The sequence below is a fragment of the Felis catus genome, chromosome E2 (genome assembly GCF_018350175.1).
Source record: "Felis catus isolate Fca126 chromosome E2, F.catus_Fca126_mat1.0, whole genome shotgun sequence".
Taxonomy (NCBI): domain Eukaryota; kingdom Metazoa; phylum Chordata; class Mammalia; order Carnivora; family Felidae; genus Felis; species Felis catus.
The window spans coordinates 46,933,971-46,952,655 of NC_058382.1; the positions used below are offsets into that span (position 1 = coordinate 46,933,971).

Below are 18,685 nucleotides of genomic sequence, written 5' to 3' on the forward strand. Positions count from 1 at the left end.
AGTGAATGAGATGAAGTAATGGCCAGTGTACTGGGAATTGCATTTAGAAAAGCACTGTGTGGGGAACATTAGTCAGCCACGTGTGCCCCAGTAGGGGGGGGGTGGTGGAAATGGTTGAGAACCTGTTCATGCCCCATTGTTACATTTATTCCAGCAGCATCTAGAAACAAAAGAAACCTCATGTTGCCTTTACTGTGGTCACAATGTGTCAAAAGTGCAGGAAGGGGATTTTATTACAGTTTAGACGCATTTCATACCAAAGAATAGCTCTTTGTGCTGTATTCTGAGTAATTTTAAATAAATAAATGCTTCCCCGCTAACATCAAATGTGGTGAAATAAATTGCAGGGCTCAGGGTGTGTAAATGAGTATACTGGCAGTCCCTTCTTTTAACTCCCATGTGTAGATCAGAAACCGTAAGGTTATATAGAGTTCTGACCTCACCTTTGCGGTATTTAAAAAGTTTTTTTAGGGCATTCATTTACAGTTGTTGTATTGGTTCCTTCCAATGTATACCCAAGCATGTTTATGTTAACAACATGAGAATATTCACACACGCATGTGTGCGTGCACACTCACTCACACAGCCAGAGCTGCCTGTGTCAATCCCAGGCGTTTTTCTGGATAAGCATTGCTTGACCTTGTGTCTTCTCTCCATCGACATCCTTTTAATGACTACCCAGGGTTACAACTCACTGACCCATGGGCCAGTGACAACCTTCTGGGGCAGCTCTATTTAAATCAGATCCTCTTCTCTTCTTCCTTTTCTCCTTGATTTGACAGGATAGAATGAGTTGATAGGGTATGAGAACGAGGAAAGTGATTTGCATTCAGATATATTAATAATGAGAGCAATAACAACAAAATAACGATAAAGACCACGACTAATATTATTCAGCACTTCCTATTTGCCGAGCACTATTTTAGGCGCTTTATGGCTCTCATTTAATCTTCATGATAAGTCTACAATCCAGATATTATCACTACTATTACTATGTCCATTTTACAAATAAGGAAAATAAGGTGTATACATATTAAATACCTTGCTCACAGGTCACACAGCTAGTAAGTGATCTATATCTATATCCCCAAACTTACTGGGCTATTTTCACATAAATAAGATTATATTTTAGATATTTTCTGGTGTCTTGCTTTTTTCTACTCAGCATCATAACATTGGCATATCTTTCCCTATGGGTGCACACAGACCCACCTTGTTCTTTACAGCAGCTGCATGGCATTGTGTTGCAAAAATATAGCATGTTTTATTTCACCTCTGGCCACATCCCTCCACTACCATCTCCCCAAGGGAACTAGGATTAAGAAGGCTGGGGTGTATATTCCCATGCCTTTCTCCTTACTTATACCAACATAGGGCTGGGGTGGTGGTGGTGGCGGTGGTGTGTGTGTGTGTTTTCAATGACTACATTTACCAGGATTCCTTTCCCTAGAAATCCCTTCCTTGTATGGTTGTAGGCTGAGAGTGGCCACAGAGAAATTTGCATGGTATTTGGAAAGCAAAATTGAAGCAGCAGGAACAATTAGATGGAGAAGATTGCTGCAGGATCAGGTGTTACACCAGCCTGTACACACTTGTATGAGTCTGCCGGTTCACCTTGTTGGTGTCAGGTGGCAGCTGTGCCAGACATTCTCCAGCTTCCACAGGATCTCCTCCTTCAGGTTCTATTCCTGAGTCAGCTGCCTTTTCCACAACATTGCCAAGGGCATCAGCTTCTTCAGCAAGAGTCACCCACATCATCAAGGTTGTATGTTTGGAGGAAATGAGAGGGCCACTTGGGTTCCAGCTTGTCTTCTTAGACTCCAGTTTACCTTTGGAATTGCATGCCACCTCATGTTCACCTTTCCTTTCCAACTGCCTGCCATGAAGACTTCAGGCCCCCAACACTGGACACAGAAGCAACAGCCATATATAAAGTGTTTCACCAGCTCCCACTTTGACCTTGCATCAAATTATAGTCAAATATCTGTGATAAATTCCTTATTCTGTATGACTCCCAGAAGTTCTCCTCCTCTTACTAAACCCTGATTAATACAGGGCATCTATTTGTTTTTTTCTAAACAGAATGAAGTTATACATGTTAATCTTCAACTTGCTTCCTTCACTGATACACCATACAAATTCTTACAAGTCAGTATCTCTCTCTCTCTCTCTCTCTCTCTCTCTCTCTCTCTCTCTCTCTCTCTTATCCATTTTCCATATATATTTGCACACAGTCACACTAAAATATAATTATATATGCATGGTATAAATCATATGTTCTAAGTTTGCTTAGTGATTTGTTTTCTTTTTGTCACTTTCTTCTCCCCAACTCCTGCCTTTTGTCCCACATCCACCCTATAGACAACTTGTATTAACATTTTGTATCCTTCTGAAACTTTCAGTACTCATAGATCAATATATGAACTAGTGTAAACACCATTGCTTAAGTATAGTGTACCCCACCAAACTGAGTTACAGATTTTTCATGTTAAATTCTTATATATATTATGATCTATTTCTGATCTTCTCTTTTGTCAACTGATCTATTCTCATGCGGAGACCATACTGATTTAATTGCAAAAGCTGTATAATATGTTCTCGTATATAGTAAAGGGCCCCCTACCACATACACTTCTTTTTAATATCTTTCTAGGTTATTGTAGGGTATTTATTCTTACATATGAATTTTCAAATAATAATAACCATTTTTGTTAAATTCTGTTAGGATCCTAATTAGATTAATTTAGATTAATTTGAGAGAATTACCATTTTGTCGTCTTTGGTTTCCCACCCAAGATCATGAAAGGCCTTTCTAATTGCTTGCATCTTGATCTATGTCATTCAATAAGATTTTCTAGTTTTCTTCATATAATGCTGTACTTCTGTGATTTTTATTCCAAGTTATTTTATAGTTTTTGTCACTGTTGTGAAAAAATACTCATTTTTCCATTTTTATTTCTAGGTCCATATTGCTAAAACACATTTATTTTTAGCATTTATCTGTATCCAGACCCTTAACAGATTATTAATTCTGTCAGTCAGAATTTAGTCAAAGAAGTAAAGCAAAAGGTGTCATGAAATGAGGTTTAATTATAGGAACAAGGCCTTACATAATTGTAGGAGCTGTTAGGAAGTAAAGACCAAAAAGGGAAGTTGAAAGATCAAAGAAAAGTTACTACCCAACCTTCTTAAAAGTGTTTTCATGAAAATCTGAAAAGCTGGAGACATCCAGGTGCAAGAGAGGGAACATTAAAGGAAACTGGCAGAAACGTTTCTGGAAAACCAGCACCTCTGTGCAGTTCCCACGTATGAGGTCTTCAGTCAAGCATCTGGTGGAGGGCCTGGGGCTACTTTTGGTCAGGAGGTCTACCAGTCAGGAAGTAGAATTGGATGTGGCCTAGGGGAAAATATGACAAACTGGAATTCATTAGGCAATCCTGCATCTGTCCTTCATCATATCTGAATCAAAGATCTTCAGAGATAGTGGTTACTGCTATATGTCTACCTCCCAAGTCTCAGGTGACTTTCAATTTCAACCAACTCTTACACAAAATCACAGGGAAGGGCTTCTGAGAAACAGTTCTTTTTGTCATCTAGTTAAGAGTAGAACGGTTCAGCACACCTGTCTTAGTGGCTTCTTTTCCAATGCCTGTTTTTATGATTTACTCTTCCTCATTTATGGCAATAACTAGAATCTCCAAGGCAGTGGTAAAATAGGAATTATGATGAGTGGATCTTCCTAAATAGTTCCTTATTTTAATTGAAATGTTTTAGAGTTTTGTTATTTAGACTGACATTTTCTGTTGGCTTCTAGAAAATTGCCTTTATTGTAGTTAAGTAGAGTCTTATTACTTATTAGGATGGACTTCTGAACTGTATTAAATGCCTTCTCAACAGGTACTGGTATCACAGTTTTGTTTTTCCTTTCGGATTTGGTGATGTAATCAATTGTGTTGATTTTCTAGTATCACAATACTCTTTTATTCCTGGAATAAATCCTTCTTGGTCATGCCATATTATTATTGTGAAACATTGCTAAATTCTTTTTGTTACTATCATAACTTTTGCATATAGTTATAAATGAGACTACCCTTTTTAGATTCATCTGTGTGAATCATGGATTATTTTTCTGGGATGCTTCAAAATGAAGACTTAATAATTTGAATAGATCACACAAGGCATTATAAATGACCAGCAAAATAGGGAAAGAAGAGGAGATTCAGTGTTTACCCTCATGGCATCTTTCCCATTGGTTGACCTCTGGGTCCTGAGATAAATGACTTACTGCACAACTGATCTGCAATCTCTCATGTCTTTCTCTTCACATTTGTTATTTCATTATGTAGTCATTAATGGGAAAGACCATCTGCTATGATGTTTTTATATAACAGATTTAGTCATTCATTTGTGCTGAGAAGATAGAGGAAGATATTCAGTACCAAATGCTCTTTTATTTTCTCTGAATTCAGTAGAACATAAGCATTATTTTCTGGTCATCCCCTTAACAAAATTAATATTTACACAATGTTAAAAACATAACTTTGATTCTATAAAGACCTCACTAGAAATGCAAGTTTTTTATAATGTCAACCACAGTAATTTCAATAAATTTGTATCAAGTTCATTCCATGAGCTTGATAATGTCATTCAACAAAAAAATCCACTTTATACATCTTCAAAATATATACATTTCCTACTTGAATTACTAAAAGAAAACAAGGATCTGTATACATTTATAACTTGTACAGTCTTTTTGCTATGAGGGAAAAGGTACAGGTTGCCTTAGTTTTTGCTTGCCTTTGTGGAGGACGAGTAGATATAGGCTTATGGGGCTAAGGCCTGACTTCTGTTGGAAGGGCTCAGAAACAGAGCAAGGACATTTAGGGGTCAAAGAATCCATAAAGGCAAATTGGTTTGTGCCTGCCTCAAGCTGTGGTGTTAACATTAGTAGAGAGGATGTTGTAGAAATGTGAGGAAGAAAACGATAAAAGTGATATTTAAATTGCTATGAAGCTTGAATCTGAGCCCTTTTCCATTATTCCAGAATCATTACTAATATGAGAGAAGCAGAGAGACCCAAGCCCAATGAAAAACCATAGGAAGTTATTGGAACACATGAAAATCCCAGCTAGTGAATAAAATCTATCACACTGGCAAAACAGTGTGAGTGAAAATCTTTTAAACATGCACCACCTGCAGGGCCTGAATGTGGAGGAATACAAGATTAAGATGATGCTGGGGAGAACTGGGGGTCAGTCAAACTCACCTCCCTAAGAAAAGCCTGTCTATGATGTATTGAGTCACAGACCATTAGGGTGATAAGACAAGCTCAGCTGCTCAAGACTCATCTCTCCTATAATGTATATATCAGAACACATGGCAGAGATGTTAAGGCTCAGCTTCCTAAATCTAGTCATCTCTAAAATGAGGATTAGATCTTAAATAGTTCTATTGCTTTATTATTAGAGTTATAACAAGTATAAGTGCTACCACTTCATACCGAACTGGCAATACCATAAAGATAATAACTGTGATAGAATATTGAATATTTATTGATCACCTACTATGTGCAAAACTACAAAGATAAATCAGACATTGTCCTGGACTTCAGGAGTAAAATGTAGTAAAAATCTAGGGGTGCCTGGATGGCTCAGTCAGTTAAGCATCCAACTTTGGCTCAGGTCATGATCATCTCTTGGTCCTTGGGTTTGAGCCCTGTGTCAGGCTCTGTGCTGACAGCCTGCTTCGGATTCTGTGTCTCCCTCTCTCTCTGCCCCTCCCCCGCTTGCACTCTGTCTCTCTTTGTGTCTCAAAAATAAACATTAAAAAAGAAGTTCAGGGGCACCTGGGTGGCTCAGTCGGTAGGGCATCCAACTTCAGCTCAGGTCATGATCTCACAGTTCATGGGTTCGAGCCCCGCATCAGGCTCTGTACTGACAGCTCAGAGCCTGGAACCTGCTTCAGATTTTGTGTCTCCCTCTCTCTCTCTGTCCCTCCCCCACTCACGCTCTGCCTTTCTCTCTCAAAAATAAACATTAAAAATTTTTTTAAAAAGAAGTTCATGCTCTAGTGACAGAAATATACATACATAAATAACTTTAAGTTCATTGTAACAAGAATAATAATAGAGGAGAATTTTATCAGTGTGTTGGGGAATGGAGATGTGGGGAAGGATGAATAAAGCTAATAGTTGGGAAAAGACAGTTTATATAACATTCCAGTGTGGTCTAGGAGTTCTTGTCCCAGCTGGATTACTAATAAGTTGCATGACCCTCAACAGGTGTCTGAGCTTTTGTTTTCTCATCTGTAAAATTAAAGAGCTATTCTAAAATGATTTCTCAGGTTCCCCCTACAGAACAAAGTCTCTACCTCATACATACATATCTCAATTTATACAATGAGTATTATTCTTAAAATTCTAGAGTAACTCAAATTTTGTAAATTTAATTTTCAATTTTATTCTCATAGTGATTTAGAGTTACTTAAGCTTCTGTTGATGATGGCCCCCAATATGTTAGTTTCAGTTTAACTTGTTATATAATTAATGTTCTATATAAACAAATTGGAAAATATTGGCAATTTAAAGAAAACTTCTGATGCTTTTTTATAATACATAGGGTTATTTTGCAGTTTTTATGGTGAAATCTGTGTGTTGTATCAGGTTTTCACATAAGAGTTACAAAATTAAAATACACAAAGCAATGTGAAGGAAAATCATTTTGAAGCAAGAATCATGTAACCAAGAAAACAAAAATTAACATGAGTGGGCAAAATAGGGTCCTTTTTTCAGACGTTGAAAGAGATTTTATTAACCAAAACCCTCTATAAAATAATTGTTCAAGGACATACAGCAGCAAAGCGAAAGGAATATAAGAATGAGGAAGACATGAAATACAAGAGGAAAAAAGTGTTCAGACTCAACCATAAGTGTAATTTATTTCTCAGTTCACAAGAAATTGACAAATCTTGGGTCATTTGTGTGGCTAACTCAGTTGGGCTTCTAACTCCTGATTTCAGCTCAGGTCACAATCTCACAGTCGTTAAGCTTGAGACATGCAGTCAGGTTGCTCACTGGCCATGGACCTGTTTAGTATTCATTCTCTCCCTCTGCCCCTCCCCCAATGCATGTGGGGACCCTCTCTCTCTCTCCCTCAAATACATTTTAAAAGTTAAAAATAAAAGAAATTAACAAATCTTTTATCAGAGTGGGAGATTTTTAAAACACTTTTCCCAGAAATCTATAGACAAAAGCAAGTAAAAATACAGAGGCTTGAATTAAACCTGATCCACTAGAATTCTCAAGATGACTGACAGCTTTGAGGCAATTAATCCAGATTGGAGCAAGAAGGTCAGAGGGTTCCAAAACAAATGGAACAGATTGTGAGTTGACATATTTGACCTATTTTAGAGGAAAATTACAGCTCTGTCCAAGTTTGAGAGCAGAACATTATTGAAACTAAGCAGAGAAAAAAATCCTGTGATTATGGACTTCAGAGAAAGCAAGAAGTTTTAGAAATATAATCATAGTATACTATATGACTCGGCTATGAATAAATATTCCATAGTCATAATAAGGTATCACTGAATAATGTTTTAATAAGAAATTGTTGTATAGCCATTTTGGGAGGATTGGGTGAAGGAATGTAGTGTGAGTCTGTGTGCATACACAGCATGTAGGAGAAGAGTAAGAGAGCTAAATCCTCATTTCCCAACTTTACAAATTCAGGATGCTATGCCTAAGCCAGAAAAACATCAAGATGTTGCAAATATCAATGTATCTTATTTGGAACTACAGATAGAAATACCACAGAAAACAGCTAAAATTTGAAAGTAGTTAACTCTGAAGAGTGCAACTTAGATTAAGGAGAGATGGAACAGGGTGGGGGCTGCTGTTTTCTATTTATAGAATATTTTGACTTTCAAAAAAAATCTACTTAAAAATGTTGATAAGAACAGGGGCACCTGGGTGGCTCAGTCAATTAAGCATCTCACTTCAGCTCAGGTCATGATCTCATGGCTCATGAGTATCAAGCCCCACATCCAGCTCGCTATTGTCAGCAAGAGCCTGCTTCGGATCCTCTGTCCCCATCTCTCTCTGCCCCTCCCTCACTCATTCTCTCTCTCTCTCTCTCTCTCTCTCTCTCTCTCTCTCTCTCTCTCTCTCAAAAGAAATAAACTTTAAAAAATGTTGATAACAAAATTTAAATAGTCAAAATCACATTGAATCTGAAAAAGCAATTGACTAGTGATACCTGATCATGGAAGTGATATGTGATCAGATTAACTCAAGATCAAAGATGTACAAGGGCTCAGCACACAAAAATGTAGTGAGGAGATACACAACCATAGAACAACAGGTTTTGTCTAACTTGACCTGCCCAGGACTTTCTTCTGTTACAACAAATATTTTTTAAACATCTTTTTGTGACTTAAAAATTATGGAATTTGTCAATGAAATGCTATTGCCAATTTCTGTATTCTGGTTGTGATTTTAACTTTTCTAAGTGTTAGTTTCTTATAATAGGGAAATAATGATTTTACCTTTCTTATAAGGTTGTGAAGATTAAGATATTTGTGCAATCTATTACTCTGCTTGACACTCAGTAAGGGCTTGATGAATATTAACTATTATCATTTTTAATAATAATATAGCACTAAGATATTAAACAGTGCTTTCAACAGGAAATGTATTTTTATATTTTCAACAAACAAATAATTTCGTGAATTTGTATCAGGTTACTTTGGACAATGTCTGAAATTGTTGACTTCATTTGCAATGATTAACAAGTATAATTAAGTTATTATGAGTGATGTTGACACCAAAGTAGTAATTGAGGTGTTGTTACTGTTAGGTGTTGATATAATCATGTGACTGACACTGATAGTAACCTATCATCATGAGTGCTGAATGGATCTTTTAACCTGTACTTAATTATGGGCAAATAATTCCTGCTTCCCTTTTGCATATGATGCATCTTATTCATGCTTTCTAGGTTCTAGAAAGGAGGCAAAGATTTTAAAGCCATGGATGACTATCATAGGTGTTGACAATGACAATCCTGAAGGATTTGGAAGCTCTGCGTCACCCAAAGGAAAAGCGCCAGAGTCAGGATGCAGTTCCAGACAGGTGTCCCTCCTTACTCAAAATGTGTCAAGGTCAGGTGCTGATGATCTGTGCCAGCAACTGTGAAGACAGGAAGACTGGAAGGAAAAAACACAACAGTTTTGTGAGTACTAAGTGTTGTCACATAAGCCATAACATTTAATCCTGATAATAAACTTGTGAGACTTGGTTCGTTAGGCCCACTAAATGGCAGGACTATGGGTCAAACCCCAGTTCAAGTTGATATTGTAGTGCCTCTCATAGCACCATATATACTGCCTCTCATAACAGATACACCAATACATGCCTTCCTGGAGGGTATTGTTGCTATGACCTGTTCTCTCAGGCCTGTCTGATTTTCATCTTATATGCATGTTATTTCCCATCAAAATAAACACAGTTTACAAAGAACTGAGCCTAGGTGATTTTGCTCAGTTACTTATATTAGCGTCAGCAAATTATTTTCTGTAAAGTTTAGACAGTCAATATTTTAAGCTTGAACCCCATACATTCTCTGTTGCCACTACTCACTTCTGACAGTTTAGGTCAAAACACAGCATTACATAGACAATATGTAAATGAATGGGTGGGCATGGCCATGTCCCAATAAAACTTTATTTTACAAAAACTGACAGAAAGCCAGAAATGGCCCATAGGCTGAAGTCTGACCAATCCTTGCTCTATACTAAAGATAGTCATTTATGACATAACTCATTCTATGTAGTTTCAGAGTGTTCTACTCCTATAATTCTCAGAATTTCCTTAGTCTTATATCCAGCCTGGATTCCCCAATGTCCCTCACTATGGAAACCCCCATCTTTTATTACAATTCAGCCTTCGAGAGAAAAGTATAAGACAAGGACCCAAGTCTGTGCTCACCACAGTGAAATTTGTGTCATTAAAAGAATATTTATCAAGGGACTTAGAGAAATCAGAGTTGGTGCCCCACTGCCTATATCAGAGCTGGCCGCCATGGTAGGAAATCTCATACCGAGGGTGGGCTCTCATTTCAGAGGATAAGAACCTGGCCTCCCATGGAGGTCTTGGTTGGAACTATTGATTACATAATAGAACAAGATGAGATTGACAGCACTTGAGCCACCACAGAGTAACTAAATTCTGTGCAGAAAATTTTGCACCACTCAACTACACTGATATACTCTTCCATGCTAGCATGCATCTTGATTTTAAACCACCCACAACTCTGCCAGAGTATTCATGTTTGCCGGATTTTTCCATTCTTCCTTCTTTTCTAGCATTTTTTGTTTTATATGTATGTGTAGCTGCTTTAGAGATACTCTGCTATGTTTCTGGACTTGGCTTGATCAGAGGGGAGCAGACAGGTTGTGGTTGGAATCTTAATAACCTGTCAAAACAGAGCATTTAAATCCTGTTCATGTTATTTTCTTTCCTTCCCATGGAACACAGATAGCCAGAAAGACAAATAGGAGAGGCCCCTTGGTATTTTTCTCTTGTTTGTGTGATCCTAAGGGTTTTGATGAACTGGCCTTTGCAAGTTACGTTGAAGCTGTTCAAGCCAGCTTCAGCTGAATGTGACTTGTTTAATGATTTGGCAAGGATCCAATGCATCAGAAATCAAAACAAAACAAAAAAAGAAAAAAAAACTCAGATCAGTTCAGCATACATCATAACAATATAATCATTCAGCATCTTATCTGGTTACTTATTATAGGTTGTGCAGTGATAGAAATGGAAATAATTTACTCTGGCCACTCTGTGTTACTGTTAAATCATTTATGTGCTGTGAAAGGAATTGCAAACTGTTGAGATTCAAAGATCCCTTAACTGCATTCTCCCAAGGAGTTCTCTACCACAATCCCTTGTTCTATTTCATATTTTAAACATTTTCTTAGAGTGTGAGCTTTATTATCCATGTTCAAATTCAGCAAGCCTTACTTGTCTAGATAGATCACCATCAAGAAATATAGTAATGTAAAATAAAGCTACTTTTGACATTTTTATGGTACATGATATATAGTATAACATGATGTATTAAGCTCTTTGTAATAATTTTTAATTTTTGAAATAGGTGATTCTTTGGGGACCATTTAATACATAATTCCATAGATTTTAGTGATATCAGGTATCTTTCAAGTATCATTTTAATTGAGCTCTGGTGCTTTTTGTCCCCATCAACTGTGAATCAAACAGGAATCTGTCAAATCCTATTGGGTGACAAATCATAGGCCAAGGAAAAATTGGTTCGCAAGTCATGCTTGAAGACAAATAAGATTCAATCCCTGCCTTCATGGTGCATATGGTTTAATAGGATGGAGAAAATATATGAAAAACTATAACATAAAAGTGTTATAAATTTATTAAGAGGCATAATGTCATAAGAGTTGGACAGAATGGACAATAATAAGAATTATTAGAGCAACTACATTTACTCTGTCCTAAGCACTGTTTTTCATACTTACATGTATTTTTAAAAAAATCATAACTTGGGGAAATAATCTATTGTACAGATGAGGAAAAGTGGCCCAGAAAAGTTAAACAGCTTGGGTAAGTTTACAGCTATTAGGTGGCAGACCTGCGCTCACTAAGCAAGACAATGAAATGATGAAAGTTCATCTCAATACTGAGAAGATTGGGAGAGACATTTGAACAATGTTTGCAATTGTTTGTTGACTTCATCTGCAGTTATTAATATTGACTAGTATAATTCAATTGTTACAAGTGATGTTGACACCAAAGTGGTAATTCTAGGTGTTTTTGATGTTAGGTATTGATCTAATTCTGTGGCCAACACTGATAATAACCTAACATTATGACAGATTTAAACAGGGAGTCTAGTTAATGGGATATGAAAACAATCCATGTGAAATTGAGAGAGACTGGACCAGCACAGTGACAATGGGGATAGCAAGGAGTGAAGGACAAAAAACAGCAAGATTTCTATGAGATTTTTGGAAGAAAGAATCACAAATGGCATTTGGTAACTAATTTAGTAATATGGAATATAGGAAAAGTGAGTGAAAAATGACTATAGTGTTTGGAGGTTGAATGGGTAGAAGGAGGAGAGGGAGGATTTTAGGGGATCAGCCAGCTTCACTTGGCACCCAGAACATATTGTGCACATTTCTCTGTTCCCAGCCTTCATCACATTGTATCTGTAACTTTTGTTTATGGGTCTTTCTTCCTGTTTAATTCTAATTCCTTATGCCTCATGATTTTTATAGGCCCAACACCCAGGACAGTGGTCTGGACGTAGTTAAGTCTTCCATAAACATTCTTTGGAATAAATTTTAAACATGTTGTACAGAAGTTCTCACTGAATAGCCAAATACGACTGTTTAATAGGCAGTTGGAAATACACAATGGACGTTTTAGAATGGTATCAGAACTGTAGATGTAGACTTTGATTACCAGAAAGAAACAATATTTGATATGCCGAGAACAGGTTAATACTTTGAATGAAAATGTGAGAGAAACGGCAAATCGAGTAGACCTGAGGGTTAAAAACTCTGAGGGGCAAGAAGAAAGGAATAGAAACAGGATTCAAAATATGAGATCTTTATTGAAAGGAATGGCTGATCAATCATGTCAAATGCTAAAGATTGAGCAAGTTTCTGATGGTCTGTAGGAAACAGACGTTTTCTTATTACTCATTTTATAATTTCTATATGACTATTGTGGAATATTATATTTGAAGAGATAGTACAGATGCTTTATAATTAGGTTTATTAGGCATTAGCTTTTTGTTTTCTTTAATAAATTTTGTATACTCCTCAGAGTAAAGGAAAACATTTTCATAGCTAATCAGTTCAGATGAAAAATAATTAATACATCGTAAGCTATCCTATTTCAAACCACCCTCATTTAATCACCTGACATGGAATATCCATTAACTTAAACATGCTTGAAGTTTACCATTATAACTTCCATACTACCATATTGCAATGCCAGATAGTCTCCATTAAAGGTTCTGTTTCTAATCTCTTATGATTTCCGGTAGATTTTTCCTTTTAGACAAAAGGATTACATGCTTTGGGTGGGTTCTGAGGCCTTTTGTCTGGAGAAATTCAGCAGAGTGTCTATTTAGCTGTCTTTTATTTGCATTTGAAATGTTTAAAATGTGCTCATTATCCAGCTCTCTTTAATGTATTGAATTATGAAAACTGACTTCAAACCTTCTTGCATATATTATTTTGAAAATGCAATTGTTTTGTCACTGTTCTTTTTAAATAATCACAAAATACCTCATCATCTTAGAGAGCTAAGAACTCAGACCATTAAAGAAAAAGAATAACCAAAGTTATTAGCATTATAAGTACATTATTCTTATAATGTATCATAAGAAAAAACAATAGCAGGCTTTATTAGGTAAGACAAAATATATGCATCTTGTAATATAATTGGTACATTCTAAGAAATAATCTCTATCCATGTATCCTGGAGTGTGCATTTCTCCTGAAACTTGGAATAATAACCCTAGAATGATTATCTTTTAAAAGTCTATTCTGCATCAGAACTATAATAACATATTAATAGCTATAGGTAGAAATGTAAAAAATTCAATAGGACTAAAATCTAGATTATACAGAACAACAAAATAATCAGTATGTGGAGGGCAGTGGTGAGAAATTGACAAAAGCACAAAGAAATAATATATAAGTAAAAGCAGTTAATATAGAGAAGATATATTGAGAGGCTGCACGCCAGGTCTAAAAATAGATCCACAGGGAGGCTCCTGGGTGGTTCAGTCAGTTAAGTGTCCAACTTGAGCTCAGGTCATGATCTCACCATTCTTGAGTTTGAGCCCCACATCAGGCCCTCTGCTGTCAGTGCAGAGCCCACTTCAGATCTTCTGTCTCCCTCTCTCTCTCTCTGCCCCCACCAAAATAAATAAACATTAAAAAAATTAATAAAAAGAATAAAAGTAGATCCACTGGAAATGAATAGAAGGAAAAAGGGGGGAAAAACTTTATTTGAAAAGATGATAACCTACAGATTTCCAGAATTCAAAAGTTAGTGGCCGTCACATTTAAAATGCACCTTGAATAGTGAGCAGGATAAATAAATGTAAAATCATACCAACTCACATCATAATGGACCTATAGAACATGAAGGATAAAGAAAAATGTTAAAAGCTACCACAAAAAAAAAGATTACCTTAAAAAGGTAATCGACATTTTATATGTTGAAAAGTCTTCTCAACAGAAACAAAAAATGCCAGAATATAATAGTGTTGGAGAGAAATTACAATCAATTTAGAATTTTATACTCAGCTATACTAACATTCAAGATGGAAAGCAAAACTGCAGATGCTCACTGCACAACCTGAAAAATAGACAAGAATATAAGAAACAAAGATAACACAGAGGGAGACATGGAATATACAAAATTATAGCAAGCATAAAAATTGATAAATATATTATTAACAGCCAATTATAGAAAGGCTTCAAAATTTTTTGGTTTTAAAAAGGTTAATCCAAAAGTATAGACAATAATAAAATAGTGGATTGTATTATTTAATAGGTAATTAAAGTACACAAAAATCTGTCAAATGCAAGAGGAAGAGAAACATCTAATAATTTGGTATTTTAGGCCTTAAGAAAACTTATTTATAAATTAATAATTCATAATTTTCAAACCTAAAATAGAAAAAGTAGAGCATGGAAACCTTATCAATGTTGCATTAAGATAAAAAAAAGAGAGAGAGAGAGAAACAGAGTAAATGGAAACACAAAATAACTATTAGAAATGAGGCCAGGTGTATCAGTCATCACAATAAATGTGTAACATGTTTATTGAACATGTTGAACTTAGTAAAATGCAATCAAGAAATAAACTTGTTTTCCTCTCACTAATCCCCTTCAGACTTCTGTATGACCTGCTGTTTCCCAGATAGATCCCATAGCCTTTTGTCAATTTCACATATTAATAAACATGCTTCATTTTCACATATTAAAAGTCTAGGTCACTCAGAGTACAAACTTCAGTTTCTCATTCAGTTTAAAGATTCTACCCTTCCCCTATCCCCCCTGCAGCTCAGGCCTGACCAAGCCATGGGAACTTGCAATGGGGAAGTATTCTCATGGTTTACCTTTTAAGGTTCCTCCTTGCTCTTGTTTCCCTTCCCTATTGTGTGAGCTACCTTAGCTTTTCCAGGGTTGCAATGAAGAGGTTCAGGGAAAGGTAACAGGGAATTCTATTATAGCTGTCATATGCACATTGTCATGGGAAGGCTGGCTATTTGTCATGGAGTGCAAAACAAACAGGAAACAATAAACAAAATGGCAATAGAAAGCATTTTATCTATTAATAATTACATTAAAAATAATAGATTAAACTTCCCATTAAAAGGCATACAGTGGGTGAATAGATTAAAAGAAAATAAGATCCAATAATATGCTATTTACAATAGATTCACTTTAAATATAAAGACACACAGGGGGCCCTGGGTGGCTCAGTCATTTAAGTGTCTGACTCTTGATTTCAGCTCAGATCATAACCTCACAGTTTGTGAATTCAAGCCCTGTATCAGGCTCTACCCTGACAGTATATAGCCTGCTTGAGATTCTGTCTCTCCCCCTCTCTCGGCCTCTCCCTTGCTCATGTGTGTTCTCTCTCTCTTTCTCTCTCTCTCAATCCCTCTCAAAATAAACAAATAAACTTAAAAAATAATATAAAGACATACATAATCTGAAAGAGAAGCGATGGAAAAAGATGTACCATGCAAGTGATAACCAAAAGAAAATAAGTATGGCTATACTTGTATCATACAAAATAGACTTTAAACAACTATCACTAGAGACAAAGAAAGTCATTATATAATGATGAAAGAGTCAATTCAACAGAAATATATAACCATTATAAATATATATGCACCCAAAATCAGAGTACCTAAATATATAAAACAAATATTGACATATCTGAGTGGAGAAACTGACAGCAATACATAATAGTAGGAGATGTCAGTACCCCACTTTTGATAATGAATAGAATATGCAGGCAGAAAAATCAACTAGGAAAGAGCTAATTTAAGCAATATCATAAGCCAAATGGACCTAACAGGCATGTATACAACATCCCACCCAACAACAACAAATAGATCACATGTTACGTCACAAAACAAGTCTTAACAAATTTTAAAAGATTGAAATCATACTAAGTATCTTCTCAGATTACAGTGGAATGAAACTAGGAATCAATAAAAGAAAGGGGGAATGCCTGTGTGGCTCAGTTGGTTAAGCGTCCAACTTCAGCTGAGGTCATGATCTCACCGTCAGTGGGTGGGTTCGAGGCCCACATCAGGCTGTAGCCTGCTTCTTGGAATTCTGTGTCTCCCTCTCTCTCTGCCCCTCCCCCGCTCATTTTCTATCTCTCAAAAGTAAATAAAACATTAAATTTTTTAAAAAAATGAATAACATAAACAGGAAAATTCACAAGCATGTTAACTAAACAACATACTCTGGAACAACCATTGGCTAAAGAGGAAGTAAAAAAGGAATTTGAAAAATAGTTTGCGACAGGGGCACCTGGGTGGCTCAGTTGGTTAAGCATCTGACTTCGGCTCAGATCATGATCTCACAGTTTGTGAGTTTAAGCCCCACGTCAGGCTCTGTGCCATCAGCTCAGAGCCTGGATCCTCTCCCTCTCTTTCTTCCCCTCCTCCGCTCACACTGTATCTCTCTCTCAAAAATAAATAAACATTTAAAAAAAAGAACATCCATCTTTAAAAAAAATGCTTTGAGACCAACAAAAACACAACTTAGCAAAATTTATGGGATGCAGGAAAAGGAGTACTAAGAGAAGTTTATAGCAACCAATGCCTACATTTAAAAAAAAGTAGGACCTCAATTAAACAACATAACTTTACAACTGAAGGAACTAGGAGATAAAAGGGGGCAAACTAAACCCAAAATTAGAAGAAGGAAGGAAACAGTAAACATTAGAGTGGAAATAAATGAAATAAATAATAGAAAAACAATAGATAAAATTGATAAAACTAAGAGTTGTATTTTCGAAAAGGCAAAATTGACATAATCTTAGCTACACTGGAAAAGAAAAAAGACTCACATAAATAACATGAGAAATGAAAAAGGAAACATTACAATAGATGGCACAGAAATAAAAAGGATTATGTAAGGGACTAATATAAATAATTACATACCATCATATTGGATAACCTAGAAGAGATGGATAAATTCCTAGAGACATACAATCTACCAAGAATGAATCATGAAGAAATAGAAGCCCTAGAGAGACCGATAACAAATAAGGAGTTTGAATCAGTAATCAAAAACTTTTTTTTTTTTTAATTTTTTTTTTCAACGTTTATTTATTTTTGGGACAGAGAGAGACAGAGCATGAATGGGGGAGGGGCAGAGAGAGAGGGAGACACAGAATCGGAAACAGGCTCCAGGCTCTGAGCCATCAGCCCAGAGCCCGACGCCGGGCTCGAACTCACGGACCGCGAGATCGTGACCTGGCTGAAGTCGGACGCTTAACCGACTGCGCCACCCAGGCGCCCCAGTAATCAAAAACTTTTTAACAAAGAAAAGCCCAGAACCAGATTTTTTCATGGGTGAATTCTACAAATATTCAGAGTAGTACTTTACCAACTACTACCAACCCTTTTTATACTCTTCAAAACTAATACCAACCCTTCTTAAACTCTTCAAAAAAAAAAAACAGAATAAGAGAGAATACTCCCAAACTTGTTTTATGAAACCAGCATCACCCTAATTCCATAGCCAAAGACAATACAAGAAAAGAGAACTACAGGCTAGTATTTCTGATGAACATAGATGCAAAAATCCTAAACAAAATATTAGCAAACTGAATCCTCCAGCACATTAGAAGGATCATATACCACAACCAAGTGATATTTATCCCTCAGATGCAAGGATAGATCAAAATATGGAAAGCACTCAATGTGATACACCACATTAACAGAATGAAAGACAAAAACCACATGCTCATCTCAATAGATGCAGAAAAAGCATTTGACAAAATTCAACATCAACATACCTCAATACAATAAAGTCCGTATATGAAAACTCACCAACTAGCATCATAATCAATGGGGGGAAAGCTATTTTTCTAAGACCCAGGACAAGACAAGGATGCTACTGCTCTTCAACATAGTACTAGAAGTCCTAGCTAGAACAAATGAGCAAGAAAAAGAAATAAAAGGCAATCAAAAAAAAAAAGGCAATCAATCCAGAAATGGGAAAGTAATCCCATTCACATTAGTAACAAACAGAATAAAATACTTAGGAATTAACTTAACCAAAGAGGTGAAAATTTTTCACACTGAAAATTATAAAACAGTGATGGAGAAAATTTTTTTGAAAGACATAAATGGAAAGATATCTTGTGTTCATGAACTGGAAGAATTAATATTACAATGTCCATACTACCCAAAGCTATCTATAGATTCAATGCAACCCCTATCAAGATCCCAATGATATTTTTCACAGAAAGAGAAAAACAATTATGAAATTCAAATGGTACTGCAAAACACTTCAAATAGCCAAAGCAATCTTGAGAAAGACAAGCAAAGCTGGAGGCATCACACTACCTGACTTCAAATTATATTTCAAAGCTGTA

The 18,685-nt window shown here is 36.1% G+C and overlaps 1 long non-coding RNA gene across 12 annotated transcripts in view; it reads left to right on the forward strand.

Moving 5' to 3' along the window:
- Nucleotides 1-18,685, forward strand: part of LOC111557992 — a 474,951-nt gene that overhangs the window by 279,748 nt on the left and 176,518 nt on the right. For all 12 annotated transcript variants that reach the window (XR_006590782.1, XR_006590783.1, XR_006590776.1 and 9 more), the window contains one exon: nucleotides 8,994-9,227. This is a non-coding gene — a long non-coding RNA (uncharacterized LOC111557992). The remainder of the gene's footprint in view (nucleotides 1-8,993; nucleotides 9,228-18,685) is intronic.